Genomic DNA, 15,619 nt, shown 5'->3' with positions numbered 1-15,619 from the left:
TTTTAGGTGAAAAACCCTGGGTTGAGAAGTGGTTAAACCAGAATAATTAACTAAAAGTGGGTCTCCTGAATAATTTACTGATTTCTACTACATGTCACTTCAGCAGAATGGAAGTTTTTTAAATGTCCTAGTTACACTAATTGACCACTTGAGGACCGCGGTGTTAAACGCCCCTAGTGACCGGGCCATTTTTTGATAACTGGGCCACTGCAGCTTTAAGGCCTTGCTGCAGGGCCGCACAACTCAGCACACAAGTGACTCCCCCCCCCCCTTTTCTCCCCACCAACAGAGCTCTCTGTTGGTGGGGTCTAATCACTCCCCAATGTTTGTTTTTCACAAATATTTATTACATTATTTGTTAAATAAATTTCACTTTTTTTTATTTATTTTACCACCTTCCCTCCCCTGGCCAACCAATCAGCGTGATCGGCTGTCATAGGCTTCAGCCTATGACAGCGGATCACTTTTGCAAGTGCCAGGGGGACAGCAGTGTCACACGGCTGTCCCCAGTACAGAGCTGCTGTAGATCGCAGCGCTGTACAATGTTAATAGATGTCGGTTTCACCGTCTAACAGTCTCCGAGCGGTGATCGCCGCTGGGAGACTGAAGGTGGAGCGGAGCTCCGTCATTCATGCGGAGATGCGCGTGATCTCCTGCAATCCCCACCCACAGCCATTCACGGCGTGGAGTGGTCCTGGGGCTTCCATTTGGCGTGGAGCAGTCAGCAAGGGGTTAAAGCACAGTGGGTCAGTGTCACTGTGTGTAAAGTTCTCCATCAAATAATGTATGCAGGGATATATATATATATTAGGAAAAAAAAAACTGCAGACATATACACACAGGCACAATTACTTTTACTTATTCTTGTAAAACCAAAGACAAGCACAGCTGCAGCTGCATTTGATCTGTGTACAGTTATCAGAGCAGTAGAGCAGGGTCCCTGAATGTTCCTGGCTCAGATGGGTAGAGATACGTGTGTAACTCAAGCCTGGGCACTAATTAGCTAGGTAGATAAATAAATATGTTTAGGGTCCGTACACACGTCGGAATGGTGGCAACGACGGGTCCGTCGGTGCCTCCCGCTGGGTGGGCGTTCCAACGACAGTCCGGCGTGTGTACGGCGGATCGCTCAGAAACAGCCGTATCAGTCCGCCGACAGTGCGTACACACGCCGGACTGTCGTTGGAACGCCCACCCAGCGGGAGGCAACGACGGACCCGTCGTTGCCTCCAGTCCGACGTGTGTACGGACCTTTACTGAGTACTGAGCTGCTTCTCTCATCACAGGCACTTCTGTGCACAGATAGGGAGAACACAGGCAGAGAGGGGGGCGGGCTTGAGGAGACTGCTCTCACTGCTATAGAGCTTCCTGATAAAGCAGCCGACTGAGAGCTCAGTCTGATTTTTAGAGGGGTATTACAAGCTCACAGGGCAGACCAGAATGAAACAGACAGTAGGGTAAGTGTCTGTTCTCATGCCCCTAGTAGTATATAGTATTCATCAAAGCAGGTTGCTTAATCTCTGGTACACTTTAAGTGGTTACATTTGCATGTAAGTTGGAATAATTGGCATCTAGACACACACACCAAATTAATAGTATGGCCTAAAGAAAAATTCACATTATCACCACCACCATATGCCCCCATATAAATAAATTAAAAAGCCAGGTGCTCCAGATAAAAGAATTAAGTAGCCAAATGATCCCTGAATAAAAAATAATAGCATTGAGTAGCTGTCCTTCAAAAAGCAGTGTTACGTAGTCGCCATATAAATATTAGGTAGGGCCCCTCAGATAGTAGTATTAAAGAGAATATGGAGCCCCCCAAAAAAACCCTCTTGACTGGCCAGTCCTCTTTAGCAATAAGATCATAGCCAAAACGCCGCATTCCCACTGCAGAACGATCTATTTATACCCCCGAAATCCCCAGGGCCAAATTTGGGGCTCTTTCCGGTAAGAGGCAGAGCTTTGCGCAGTAGCTCTCCCTCTGCTCGTGTCAATCTCCGCCAATGTCTGCCTCTCCCCACCCCTCTTAGTCCTCTTTCACTGAGATGGGCGGGAAGAGGTGGAGATTGACATGAGTAGAGGCAGAGCTACAGCACAAAGCTCTGCCTACCCTGGGCAGCAAAATCCACGACATGGATTTCATATTTCAGCTATGATCTTATTGCTGAAGAGGACTGGCCAGTCAAAAGAGGTGTTTTTTGGCTTCAGACTCTCTTTAAGTAACCCACTTTAGATAGCAGTACTGGGAAGCCGCTGCTCAGATAGAAGTATTAGGTAGGGCCCATCAGATAGTATTGTTAAGTAGCCCATTTTAGATAGCAGTATAAGGTAGGACTTCTCAGATAGTTGTATTAGGTAGCACCACTTAGCAGTATTTGGTAGCCAAGGCCTCCCTCAGATAGCAGTATTAGTTAGGACAGACCTGGTCAGCTTGTGTGAAGTCTGTATGGCACCAGTGTTCTGATAAGTCATGCTACTTTGTCAAGTTGTTCTAAGTTGATTGGATTACGTGTCAAAATATCCTATTTTATTGGTTCATGCTACTATTTTTAGCAGTGGGTGTGGGGATAGCCTGTGGTCTAGTGATCCCTTCTGCCCCTTAAAGGTATCCCTGGTAGTCTAGTGGGAACTCCTTGGCAGAGGCGGGACTATTTTCTGCAGAGGGGATAAAGGGGATACATGCGTGCCCTAGTCTAGTGCTCCCCCTCACTGTTCCTCAGAGGTTTCCCTGGTGCGCTAATGTTTCCCTTCACCCCTGTTAAGTCCCTGAGAGGCTTCCCTGGTGCTTTAATTGACCCCTATTTGTACTTGCCCACCTGCTTTGTAGTGTTGTGGCTCCACCATGCACAGATCGATAAGCCACAGAGGGATATTAAAAAGTCCAAACTGGTGAGCAAAACGGACCTGCAGCCAACTTTGATATGAAGCAGCTCTTGACAGAACACCGGAACTATTAAAGGGAGGGAAGGAGCAACTACATAATACAGCAGGCCAATGACGAACTGCTGGGCCCCTACAGGAGCAGAGGACTGGTCGAAATTGTGACTGCTGCAACCCCTGCTCCACATCACTGATTGCATCTTTCTTCTACTGTTAACTTAGATTATATTAGGGAACTAATATAGAGCTAAAACTATCTCTACTAGTTCACACATGTAGGGTACCATATATCACATTAAAATGTGCAGAATTCAGACAATAAAACATGGCTGTTCAATAGTAATGTGGACCCTTTATAATTTTCTATATTTTTTATAAATCTGAAACCTTTTCAATTAGAACACTCTCATCACTGTTTAAAAATTGTATTAGATTCTTATGGTAGGATACAGTGTTTTTCTTTCTCTAAATGTAACTAATTTAAGACAACAAAATATATTTTGGAGTTATAAATCCACAAAACATTCTTCCAGTATCCTTCTGCTTTGTTCACATGATCTTTAGCAAACTGTGTAGACAGGGTTGGGTTCTGGGGGTTTCAGGGACCTTCCAGAGAAGATAGTAAAAACACAGAGAGATACTGGGAGTCCCTTATGGTGCAGTAGGTTAAGGTACCTTCTTAATTATGTATAGGTATAGTCTGCCTGTTGTAGCCCGTGAGGAAAACCCCTCCTCACTCAGGCTCTTAGGTCTTTCAGCTGGATGGGTCGCTCTCCCCAAAAAATCTTGTAGAGAGTTTAAAATCGTAAAAAGTCTAAAAAAATTAAAAACAGACCGGACCCCCCCAGTGACACGGAAGGCTGTTGAACTAGTGGAGGAGGCGTCCCGAAAACGTTGTACAGTAGCAATCAATAGATAATAAAATAAAGAAAGGCTTACCTCCAGGACAATAGCCTAGAGAAAACCTTGTACAGCACCTGCGCAGGACACTCCCGGCGCTGGGAGTGTGAACGAGGACGTACACAAGTGCACAGGCGCAGTGTACAGCGACAGGTGAGGGTGAAACGGAAACATGGCGGGGGACCGGAGGTTCATTCAAGGATGGTGCGAGCACAGGACGGCTGCAGGGAAGGGGCTGGCAGAAGCCCCAGGTAAGTGAAACTTTTTTTTATACTTATTACAGGCTTCCTTTAAATAAAACAGGATCTCTCTCACACACCCCTGATTGAAAACACCAGACTCAGATTTCACCTTCAATTAACCTCCTTGCCGGTCATCCCGAGCTCAGCTCGGGGTAACCTGCGCAGGAGGATTTCTCAGGCCCCGCTGGGCCGATTTGCATAATTTTTTTTTCCTACACGCAGCTAGCACTTTGCTAGCTGCGTGTGGTACATGATCGCCGCCGCTACCCGCCGATTCGCCGCTACCCGCCCCCCCCCCCAGACCCCTGCGCAGCCTGGCCAATCAGTGCCAGGCAGCGCTGAGGGGTGGATCGGGATTCCCTCTGACGTCCCGACGTCCATGACGTCGGTGACGTCATCCCGCCCCATCGCTATGGCGACCGGGGAAGCCCTGCAAGAAATCCCATTCTGAACGGGATTTCCTGCTTACTCTGATCGCCGAAGGCGATTGGAGTGGGTGGGGGGATGCCGCCGCTCAGCGGCTATCATGTAGCGAGCCCTGGGCTCGCTACATGATTTGAAAAAAAAAAAAGTGCTGCGCTGCCCCCTTGCCGGCGGGAATTGTGGAATTGGACCAGCAAGGAGGTTAATTAACCACTTAAGCCCGAAGGGTTGAAATTTTTTTACATCCGAGCAACTTTCACCCCCCATTCATTTGCCAATAACTTTATCACTACTCATCACAATTAATTGATCTATATCTTGTTTTTTCCGCCACCAATTAGGCTTTCTGTGGGTGGTATATTTTGCTAAGAGCCACTTTACTGTAAATGCATTTTAACAGGAAGAATAAGAAAAAAATGGAAAAAATTCATTATTTCTCAGTTTTCAGCAATTATAGTTTTAAAATAATACATGCCTCCATAATTAAAACTCACGTATTGTATTTGCCCATATGCCCCGGGTATTTCACCGTTAAAATTATGTCCCTATCACAATGTATGGCGACAATATTTTATTTGGAAATAAAGGTGCATTTTTTCTGTTTTGCGTCCATCACTGTTTAGAAGCCCATAATTTATTAAATCATATTGATATACTCCTTTGACATGAATATTTAAAAAGTTCAGACCCTTAGGTAACTATTTATGTTTTTGGTTTTTTTTTTATTATTGTAATTTTTTATTTTTTTTTAATTTAAACTTGTATGTCGGTATTTTTTGGTGTGGGAGGTAAACAGGGTTTTTTTTAATATATTTATAGGTTTATTCTTAAAACTTTTTTTTTTTTGGGTGTAATTTGCTATTTGGCCACAAGATGGCCAGAATCAAAAAGTCCTGGGAGCGATCGATCTCGCTCCCAGGCAGAAGAAAGGAGACCAGAGCTCAGAAAAGCCGCAGCGTCTGAAGAGACGCTGTCGGCTTTTCTCCGGGGGGGGTCCGATCAGCGAAAGGGATTTATAATCCCTTTCACTGATCGGTGGGCTAGCGGCCAGCAGCGGGGGCGCGCACGGGGGGGCCCGCGGGCGCGCGCGCGACCCGCGGGAGTGCGCGCAGCCCAACTGGACGAGAAATCTTGTCCAGTTGGGCTTAAGTGGTTAATAATCCTAAGGATTCACTTTTTGCCTCATACAGATATGTTATTGCAACTTTTCTAAAAATAAAAACATAACCACATATAATAATATTTGTCTTATGAGTTTAACTAAGTTTTTATCATATAATTTAAGAACTTGTTTAAAAATCGAATGATGTTTTAAGTCACATTCAAATAGAAATAAACATTTTAAAGGGTTCACAAATTTTCAAGAAGCACTGTACACTACAAAGAAAACATTTTGATACGCACATTGTACAGCACTGCGTAATATGTTGGCGCTTTATAAGTACAATGAATAAGAATAATAATAATACATGCCATATAAAAACCAGTTAAACGAAACAAAAAAGAAATACAACTCACCAAGCAAGTATAAAAATAATTATTCAAAATATTAAATATTTTATCAATTTTCGGACTCACAAATGGCACAATGTTTAATACATTGCAATAAAACCAATTAACCAATTCGTCCATTAAGATGAAAACACTGTGGTTCAGGAACATTTATAAATAATCAAGGGGTCCCCAGCAAAAACTTAATAGGGCCCTCCAGCATTTATACCCTTTTATCCCACGGTAACCTGCAGAACCAGGGGGTCCATTTTTCAGGAACTGTATAGCAAGAGTGGTCATCATGACTCTCCCCACCATAATACCTGGAATGGAGGCATGGCCACAGTGTTAGAAGGAGGGACAAGTTGGGTCCTCACATATCTCCAGGCCTTCCTGTGGAAATGTCTTTATAAGTAGTTTCCAATAGGATGTAGGATATATTGCTGTAGAATTGTATGAGTGGTAAAACATTGCACATGATTACATATATGGCAACTTTAAACTGTACTCTACTACAGACAATAGTACCAGCACAGAAGCTCTCACAATTCTTGATAACATAAGGGGTAGCGTAACAGGTTCCTTTTTTCTCTTTTGCATTTGAACTTGTCTTTCTGAAGCACTCAGAATGCAACTTAAAAGAAGGATTTGCATTTTTAATAAGAGCGATAATGATAATAGCCTGATATGACAAATCGTCAATCACTCCCTGACTGAAAATCACTTGAGTGGTAATGATTAAGTGATCAATACTACAGCTTGACAACTGGATCTTGATCAGATTTCAGCAAAAATCCAATTGGGAATTGACTGAACCACTTGAGTTAAACTGCTCAACGCTGTACAATGCCATTCAGCTGGTGACCCCCCTGCAGCCACTCTCTGCGCACTAAGTGGCGTACACACGCACTACGAAAGTGGCCAGTCTATCAATAAAAACGGATACTAGACAGGTTAAGGTGTGTTACCAAATGCGACGGGTCCGCCGGACTCTCCCACTGGGCGGTCTTTAGCCGACAGTATGCGCGTGTGTACGCACTGTCGGTGGACTGATAAGGCTGTTTCTAAATGATCCGCTCATCGGGTGACCTGCCTTGTGTTTGGCCAGTCTATCAATAAAAAACGGATACTCAGTGGATCGTTCAGAAACAGCATTATCAGCCCGCCGACAGTGTGTACACATGCGCACACTGTCGGCTAAAGACCGCCCAGCGGGAAGGTCTGGCGGACCTGTCGTTGCATTTGGTAGTGCATGTGTACGCACCTTAACATGTCTAGTATCCGTTTTTATAGATAGACTGGCCAAAGACATCTAGAAGATGATTGATATCAGGAGTAACAGATACCCAGCTGATTTAATCACAGTGATCAGATTGGCCTGAAAATCAATACTGTATGATAGTCTAAATCAATAAGAAAATCAATAAGTATGTATAGTCTAAATCTCCTTTTTGTCAGATCAGCCTTTTGAAGCCAGTGCTTCTCACTAGAGAGCTATGGAGGCTGCCATCTTTTCCTCCCTCTAGCATTATGAGCTGTAACAATTGCTTAGCAAGTTCACTCCAACCAGTATCACAAATCACAGTAAATGATACACCCAATCCACACAACTGCTCCAGGTGAAGCACTTAGAAAGTATTTAGGTCATAAATGATCATATCTACAACCAGAAAGCTAGCAATTTTTCAAGCAGGAGCAAGATGACAACTTCCGTAGCTCTCTAACAGGTGTATTTTAAGAGTAAGTCTTAAATCTGAGAATATCCATATCCAAGGGATCAGGTCCCTATTGGGTGACATGCCTTATACTTATGTACCGACTGATATCGACTGGTTTAAACAAGGCTCAGCTCCATGTGTTGACCACTCCATCAATCATTTCTGGTTTAAAATTCAATGTCTCAGATAGGACTCTGCAAGTGAAATTATGCTGACTGTAAACAGAGTCCCTCAATTCATAGCTGCTTCTTTGTCACATAGCCAAATATTTCTGAAACCTGACTACTATGCACTGTGCCAGGAAATAACTGTTTGCAGTCTCTATGGGGTAGTCTACAGGTTGCTTGCTTTTCTATCATCTGCCCTCAACAGACACCCCCCAACCAAAAAGTAGCATTAGGAGCCCTTTGTAGCAGCCAAATTTTAATCCTGGGCACCTTAGCTGGCTGCTGACCCTCCATCCCAATCACATCCCAACTTAACTGTTGCTCCCTGGGGCCCCTGCAGAGTGTTTGGCAGTGTGGCATCTCACTTTCCCGCCAGCACATGTGAGACGCTACTCTGCCAAAGACTTGGCCCGGGGAGCAACAGTTAAGATGGGGGGAGAAATCTTGGGGGCCCCTACAGGCTCAGTGCCCTGGGGCGATTGCCCCCTTTGTCTTTATGTTAGCGGCAGCCCTGGCAAAGTATCATGTCCAATGGAAAATAAAGCACTTCTCACTTTCCTTTTTATTATCTTTTAGAGGATATTTCACCACTAATCTAAACAAACTCAGATATTCACTTGTGTTAGTGAAGAAATGTCTACTAGAATACACACAAGGAAACGTCCAGTTGAAGTGTCCTTATATTCCTTTGGATATATCATGACCTGGATAGATGACATTGTTCAAGGACATAATATGACTACCTTTTATGTGGTGCTTTAAGAGGCTGAATCCTAAGTCTGCAAGACACCCAAATGCAGTAATAAATATCTTTAATTATTACTATGCTGGTATTGAATTCAAACATGCATCTGTCCCTTAAAGAATATTAAAGCTAAAAGCATCAAAACAGATTTGGCTTGGCAATCTGTCACAACGGCACCACAACGCATTCCTAACTTCATCTCCATTATTATATGAAGTGATCAGGGTCTTCACAAATCTTATCATTGTCATCAGTCCAGTCATCTTTATGCACTAACTGATCTAACAAAAGGGTTTGGGGCATTTACCAATGCCCATATGTGGGTTGTTAAAACTTGCAATGCCAAAGTTGTTTAAATCATCTGACTAGACTTGTACAAGAATCTTCTAAGCTCTTTGATCTGCGGACATCAGAGAGTCTCTATTAAGAGAGTAACCTGATGAGCTCAGGGCAGATGTCTGGGCAGGCTGTTTGACCTATCTTTAATTAAGTGGTGGTCAAACACATTATTGCTGTAAAAACTCGTTTGGTACTTCATGCAATGAATCAAATGCTAGCAAAACAAAGTTTTAATAAAAAAAAAAAAAAAAAAAAAACCTCTCTTCAACTCAGCATCATACATTGCAAGGATTCAAACAAATGCATGTTTTTCAAGGTTCTTCTCTTGTTCTTAAGTGCATATACTAATATACTTATAAGTGAAATGCCCTGGCTTGGTCTCATTTAAAATATAAGAATAGCACTTGTGAATTAAACACCAGTATCCACTATTCTAGTATATGTTGATATCTGTACTCATATACACTAGCACCAATCGTATTTGTGAAATAGCCTACCCACTGAACCCCCATGACAAAGTTGGGAACTCCTCACTGTTATTTCGTGGTCTAGGTTTAAAAAAAAAACAAAAAACATCTGACCATCAAGTTCAACCTCACAGATGATCTTCCTGACTGGATCAAGATATTACCTACCTACATTTAGTAGTCATAAATTTAGATTCCCTTCAAGGTTAAGAAAGCTTTTTAAATGCAAGTATAGAATTAGCTATAACTACTTCATGTGACAAGATATTGCACATGTTAACCACTCCGACTGGGAAGAAACGTGTTTAACACACAGTATGTATAAAATCACCTTTTTTCCCCATACGTAAACAGATAAAAAGCTCATCTGCCAAGCTTTTATACTGCTTTTAAAATTATTTATACATGTTAATCAGGTCACCTCTCAGTTGTCTTTTTTGTGCAAACAAAATAAGCTGAGTTTCTCCAACTTCACTTGGTAAGTGATACCACCTATCCCAGTGACTAATGTAGTTGCCTGTCTTTGTACCTGTTCTACAGCTTCAATGTCCTTTAGTTATATTGACAACGAAAAGCATATCAGCATCTCACGATTTTAATTCCAGTTTTATGATTGTCAACAAAGGAAGATGTACTTCAAGTACTGATAACTGACTGAGGAACAGTGAGGAGAAATTGATCATAGAGGATATTTGAGTAGGCCATTTGATAAAAAGGGGCATGTAAAGCAGAAAATGTACTCCAGTATATATAAAACGTATAAAACCCATAACGTATACTAACCCAAGATGCTGCAGTGTCTTCCTAACGAGGAATGCTAAATGAATGCGTGACTTTATCAGTTGTAAATTTGGAAAAATAACAATAAAACAATTTTATCCCCTTCAGGAAAGGCTTTATCCCAAGCAGGCTTCAGTAAACTCTTGCTTTTGGAAGCGGACATTTACTTCCTGCTCTATTAGGCAGATAAACAGAGACAGTCAATGAGTTGCAAATAATTCCAGCTTTCATGCAAAACTAATGCAGATTATATGCAGCTTGGAATTAGGCCAGTCATATGCCTGCCGATTCTTAATGTCCTAATTCCCAGCTGCATACAATTTGCATTACATTTGCATGCAAACATCTCTACAGATACATCATGAATGCACATACCATCTCAGAGATGCTTTGTAGCTAAAAACAGTGTACTGTGGTCATGATTACAAACAAGTGACATTTAAAGTGATGCAGAAAATAACACATGGGCATGTGTTTTATTAGCATTACATATGAAACTGATAATATTGTATACTATATACAGTATGAATTGTAAATATTCATTTACAGTGGTGGGCATGCTTTTATCTTCGGTTTATTTGATGCTGTGGGGATATCCTACCACAATGTACTTAGCTAGACTGCGTAATACTGCATGTATTTTAGAAGTCATTTATGAGGAAATATTTCAACCAAATATGGAAACTTTGAACAGAGCGTTTGTTTCTTTCTCAAACAGGAATTAGCTTTTCAGAAACAAATGTGCACCATGATTAATGCCCAGATCTAGTAAATATTTTGAGGTCTGCTTTGACATATCTGCTAGTTGTAATCACTTAAAGGCAATTCATCTGGACAAATGTATGTTGATGAGTCTGTAGAAGCAAAGGGGAGAATAGAGCATGATAATATATGTGATAGATGTATAGATAAACCAAGGGTAGTGGGGAGGCAATGCCTATATTATCTACCTCCCTATAGTAAAAAGGAAATGGCTAATATTCAACTTTTAAACCGCTTCTATCACATTGGGTGTTGCAATAACCAGAGCTTAGTGGTCAAAGTGGTGGTGGTGTGAGGGAGATTTATGGGGCATTTAATGCTTGTTCAAAGTGTTTTTAAAGACAAACCTGAACTAACAGAAATATGAAAAGTGTCATTGCTGACTGACTTTAAAAATGTACTTTCGTCTGTTATGCTGATCTTGAGAGAGGCCTGATAAAATAGTCCCGGCAGGAGACACTGAGAGCATAAATAGGGAGTTTGGTGGTGTCAGGAGACAAGTAGGAGCAGACCCTGGAGATGTTGCAGAGATGGAAGTTTCAGGATTGGGTAATGTTTTGGGTGTGGGGTGCAAAGGAAAGGGTTTAGTACAGGGTAACACTAAAGCAGTTGGATTTGGGGTTAGGGCATATGGTTGTTTCAGCGATCGTGATGTGCAAATCTTGGGAGGGCGGAACTGAATATGGTGGGAGTACCAGGAGTTTGGTTTTGTCCAGGTTGAGGTTAAGGAACCGAGCAGACAACCAGGAAAAAATGGTGGAGAGGCAAGAGGAGACTTTGGCCAAGGTGAAGGTGGAGAGGTCCGGTTGTGGAGGTAAATCTTGGTGTCATCCGCCTACAGGTGGTAGTTGAATCCCATGGAGGAGATGACTTTCCCAATGGAGGCAGTGTAAATAGAGAACAGCAGAGGGCCTATGATGGAGCCCTGGGGGACACCAACTGAGAGGGGGTGGGAGTGGAGGGGCCGCAATTGAAGGATGTTGTGAAAGAGTGGTTGGAGAGGTAGGAGGAAAACTACTTGAATAATCTGTCTCTAACTTACCGCATTGCCTGTACACAAGTAAACTGACTCTGTACACTCATAATTATCTATGTATTAAATTGCTGAACACATCTGTAAAAACTGTGTAAGGACACTGGTCTGCTACGGAGTCATTTCTGCAATATCAACAGAAGAAAAAATAATTTTATGATGGAGCAGAAGCAAAGTCAGTAATACAAGTATATTACATTATTGATAAGAGGCTTATTTTATGTTATTTTATGCTCTCTTGGTTATTAGTACACTACCACTTTAAAAAGGCAAAGTATTTGTTATATTTTCATAAAAGCATTACACAAAGCAGCTGCTACTTAATACAAATGATAGCATCATAATTGACTCAATGAGTGCTCCTCATTTGTTTGCAATTATCCATTAATTATTAATTTACTTCTTTTGTCCTTTTTGTAGACATAAATTGAGAACCCTGTAAGATCTGACTTTATGCACGTTTATGCATCAAAGGGCTTCTACACACAGCTAAGGAGCAAATGTAACTGGGTAAGGAAACCAAAGGCAGGACTGACTATATTGCACACAGTAGTGGGGCGGTAGAAGCCTGAATTCCCCTGAATCCTTTGAAGTAGTGCCATTCTCTGTCCACCTAATTTTGGGAGTATAAAATACACAGAGGAAAAAGGAGCTATACAGAAGTTAAAGTGTATCTGAAATGAGAAATACATTTAAATAAAAGATACAACCCTCAGTAGATGGAAACCAGAGGCTTGCCCGATCTTGTTAGTTCCCTCCGTTACTGCGCTGGGACCATTTGAAAATATTTAACAATTATGTTGATTATTTGTTCTGTGTACGAGTGGCTTCATGCTACTGTGCGGGGACAACCCTACTGGTGCCTTTGCCCTCATACACAGAGAGGAGCAAAGCCAAGAAGAAAAAGATGGTCCTGGCTGGCAGCGGAGGTCAAGGAGGATCAGGGAAGTCTCTGGAGCATCTAGACACTTCCCTGTACATAGGTAAGTATCTAACTTTTTCCCCCCTTCAGATTTGCTTTAACATTAATATTATTAGTATGCATTTACTCCCTCCTAATGGTAATATACCAGGTTTGGCTCCTCTGCTATCTTTTGTTCTTGTTTTCCTAGTACTCCAGCCTTAACTTCCCTTGATTACCAATCAAGAGTAATTGCTGGGTACACACCATGCATTTTCCCGCTCGATACGCGGGTCGATCAGGATCGATTCGACTATTTCCAACGTGCTCGATTCGGGCTTCAATCATTCCTGCCGTCGATTCCTGCATGGTGTGTACCCAGCATTAAACTGGAACATTGGCCACAGAGTGTAGACACGGTGCTTTATAGAGAATGTGCAGGAGGCAGGCTAATGAGAGGTGCCAACGACTTGGAACACAGGAAAGGTAGATATTGGCTATCGCATTCCAGCAGATACTCTACATGGGGGGAGGGGGGGGACCCAAAGGGAAAATCACAAGTTGGTTCAGTGGAGGTGATGGACATAACCGGAAGGAAACACTATCTGAAAGCACACTATTGGCAGCAGATGACAGAGAGGTAGGGGCTTGGGAGATGCTCTGAAAACAATAGTGGCAGCAAACCAGGGAAAGGGGACCACCATGCTGGCAATGGGAATGGACAGGGAAAAAGCGTGACAGAAGAGATAAGATGGGAGGATAAAGCTCTTCTAATTTTACAGAAAAAATAAATTATTTCACTAGTTCTTTCAAGTAAAAATGGGGGCTCGATTTATACCTGAATCAGTTTATAATCAAATATTATGAGTATTTTGTACTTTTCTGTATTTGTGTAGTGTTTGAGACATCTTAACTGCTAGGACCTGCTACTGCAATTGTCTTACGGCTAGTTCACACTGGGCGATTTTTCAGCGATTTGCTGATCACTGGCTATCAGCAAAATGCTGCTGCTAATGCAAGTCAATCGTAGTGTTCACACTGTAGCGATCACCAGTGAGAAGCGATTTGCTGATGGTGCATGCAGCATTTTTGGAGCGATTTTGGAGCAATTGCATTTCAATGTAATAGAATCACAAAACACAATCATTCCTACATCGCTTTCCTGTTCAGTGAAAAAACAGCTTTTTACTGATCGCGGGCGATCAGCAAAACGCTACCAAAGCGCCCATTGTGAACTAGCACTTACTGTTATGCTGGAAATACACTATAAGATATTTTGGCAGGTAGATGGTTCAATAGATAATTTTCGACAGGTTTCATCTTAATTTCGATTGTTTTTCTGATCGATTTCTCATAGAAGTGAATTGATATTGATAAGAAAAAAAACGATCGGATAAACGATCGGACAGTAAATCCGCTGAAAATCTGATTGTGTATTCCCAGCATTACTTTCATGCATATATGTTTTACAGCGGGGCTTCATAGTGTTACTCAAGTAGTTATTACTTCCTTTCAATGTCCATATTCAGCACCCAGGGTTCCTTTCTATTGCTTAATAAGGTTTAGATTATAGATTAGGATATTATGCATGACAAAGTTTGAATGGATTTGAAATCTGCCTGTTCTGGCTTCTACCTATTTAAAGCAAACCTGAAGTCTGAAAAAATAAACAAAAGACAATAAGGCCATGTTATTTGCAGGCTTCCTGATCTCCCCCTGCTGGGATTGGTAAAACAGAATGACTGTGAGCTTACTGGGTTACATTATTATTGCACTAACTTCTGAGGAGTGGAGGGTTAGGAGTGCCCCTATGATGTCATCCTTCTGTCTCTGCACCAGAGCTAAGGTTTTGAACAATAACATCAAAGCTTTTTAACTTTCATATCTAAAAAGGCTCACAGTTGGCTCAGTGGTAATCAACAGACATGCAGAGATGCTCTAGTGTTTGTTTTTCAGTTTCTCTATTCTGAGTTTAGATCTACTTTACTGTAAAGGCTCGTACACATCGGATTTTCAAATGACCCATCTTTTGGATGTCCAAATGATGGGTCGTTTGCGAAAATCTGACGTGTGTATGTACCTTAAGGTCATACAGAGTTGGTGAGTATGTGCACTGTATGGACTGGTGGCAGAAGAGGTGGTTCAATTCAATTGTGTCCCTGCTGTTTCAGAGGTTATATGGCTTTTTGATTGTGTTTCCTATATGTATTCTCTTGCCACACAGTAGTTCTGCTTAATCTAAGCTTTAAAGAGAACCTGTACTGAGTAAAATTATTTAAAATAAACACATGAGGTAACTTCAAATGAACATTACATAGTTACCTTGCCATCAGTTCCTCTAAGAAGCTCACCATTTTCTTCTTACAGTGATCCCTTCCAGTTCTGACAACATTTTGTCAGAACTGAAATATATCAGTTGCTGCCAGTTATATATCAGTTGCTGTCAGTTACAGCTGAGAGGAGAACTGATGTGTCCATGTTTCCCTATGGCTCAAGTGGGCGATGTTACAGTTTAACAGTGTGCTGACCAGGAAGCTGTTAGGGAGTCATTGCCATTTTCAAAATGGAGGACGGAGAATTCTATTGATCACAGTGGACAAACAGGACGCAGGAGAGGAAAAATAGATTGAGGAGTAGACCACACAACCATTCTGCCATTCTGTACTATTGCCTTGACAAAGGGGACCCCCCTCGGGGCCCTGAAACGATTCGTTGGTTCTTTGGAATGGTTGTGTCACGTATTTGAATAAAATTGGATTTGGTACTTA

At 41.9% G+C, this 15,619-nt stretch overlaps 1 protein-coding gene across 7 annotated transcripts in view; it reads right to left on the bottom strand.

Moving 5' to 3' along the window:
* The window catches only part of AOPEP (aminopeptidase O (putative)), a 539,579-nt gene that overhangs the window by 156,951 nt on the left and 367,009 nt on the right, over positions 1 to 15,619 (bottom strand). The window lies entirely within an intron of this gene.

This window comes from Hyperolius riggenbachi, chromosome 1 (assembly GCF_040937935.1).
Source record: "Hyperolius riggenbachi isolate aHypRig1 chromosome 1, aHypRig1.pri, whole genome shotgun sequence".
NCBI lineage: Eukaryota > Metazoa > Chordata > Amphibia > Anura > Hyperoliidae > Hyperolius > Hyperolius riggenbachi.
The sequence above is the reverse complement of the archived record's forward strand: the minus strand, read 5'-3'. Positions and strand labels throughout refer to the sequence as shown.